Here is a 1,187-nt window from a genome sequence, read left to right as displayed (position 1 = left end):
TTTTTTTTTTTTTTTTTTTTTTTTGCTCATCCCAGGCAGGCTTCAAACTCTCTGTATAGCCAAGAATGACCTTGAACTTCTGATCCTCCTACCTCTACCTACTGAGTACTGGGATTACGGGCATATACCATCATGGCTGATTTATTTGAGGCTGGGGATCCAATCCAGGGCACGCTCAGCAAGCACTCTCCTAAGTGAACTACATCCTCCTCCCCTAAACCCATTTTTTTTTCTAACTGAAGATCTTAGCACTACTAAGCTGATAGAGTTACTAAGGAGACAAAGTTGGATGACATATGTAAAGGGTACCATTGTCAGTTGTTTCATTTACTATTGCTATACTCCTAAATTAAACCTCCAGTTTCTGAAGCTCCTAAACAATTTCCACTGATATTTATCTTCCTAGAGGAAGGCAAACTTGACAGTTGACCTTGCTTCTGGGAGATAGATAGATAGATAGATAGATAGATAGATAGATAGATAGATAGATGATAAATTTAGAGTTATTATTTATACAAATAAATAACATTTGTGCATAATAATTGGCACATGTGCACAGCATATATGTACTTGTGTGTGCAGATGCTGATGGGGTCCAAAAGAAGACATCTGATCCCCAAGAGCCAGAGTTATGGGCAGTTGGGAGCAGCCTGGTGTATATGCTGGGAGCCAAATTCTGATCCTCTGTAAGAGCCTCCTCTCCAGCCCTGTAAAACTTTAAAGATTTAGTTTATTTTGAATTACGGGTTCATGTGTGTGGGGAGGTGCATCTGTGAGTGCAGGGGCCCAAAGAGTCCAGAAGTGGGAATCTGCTTCCCTCAAGCTAGAGTTATAGGCAGATGTAACCTGTTCTGTGTAGGAGATGGAAAAGGAACTCGGGTTCTCTGCGAGAGCAGCCTGTGCTTTTAACTGCTGAGCCGCCTTTCTGGTCCATTTTGAGAATTTTTTAAAATGAGGTCAGTGGGATTTAGAACCAACGGGGTCCTTAGAGAAGGAGTGGCAGCCATATTGTCAATCACTGTGATACAGAAACTGCTCTGGTTAGTGGGTGTTTTGTTTAGTTGTTTTGTGTTGTTTTGTTTTTTGGGTTTTTTTGTTTGTTGTTGTTGTTGTTGTTTTTGTCAACAAAATCAGGATTGTATGAACAGAGGGAACTTCAGTTGAGAAAAGACCTCCATCAAACTGGC

This window comes from Alexandromys fortis, unplaced genomic scaffold (assembly GCF_014885135.2).
Source record: "Alexandromys fortis isolate MF-2015 unplaced genomic scaffold, M_Fortis_MF-2015_v1.1 scaffold_12, whole genome shotgun sequence".
Taxonomy (NCBI): Eukaryota; Metazoa; Chordata; class Mammalia; order Rodentia; family Cricetidae; genus Alexandromys; species Alexandromys fortis.
The sequence above is the reverse complement of the archived record's forward strand: the minus strand, read 5'-3'. Positions refer to the sequence as shown.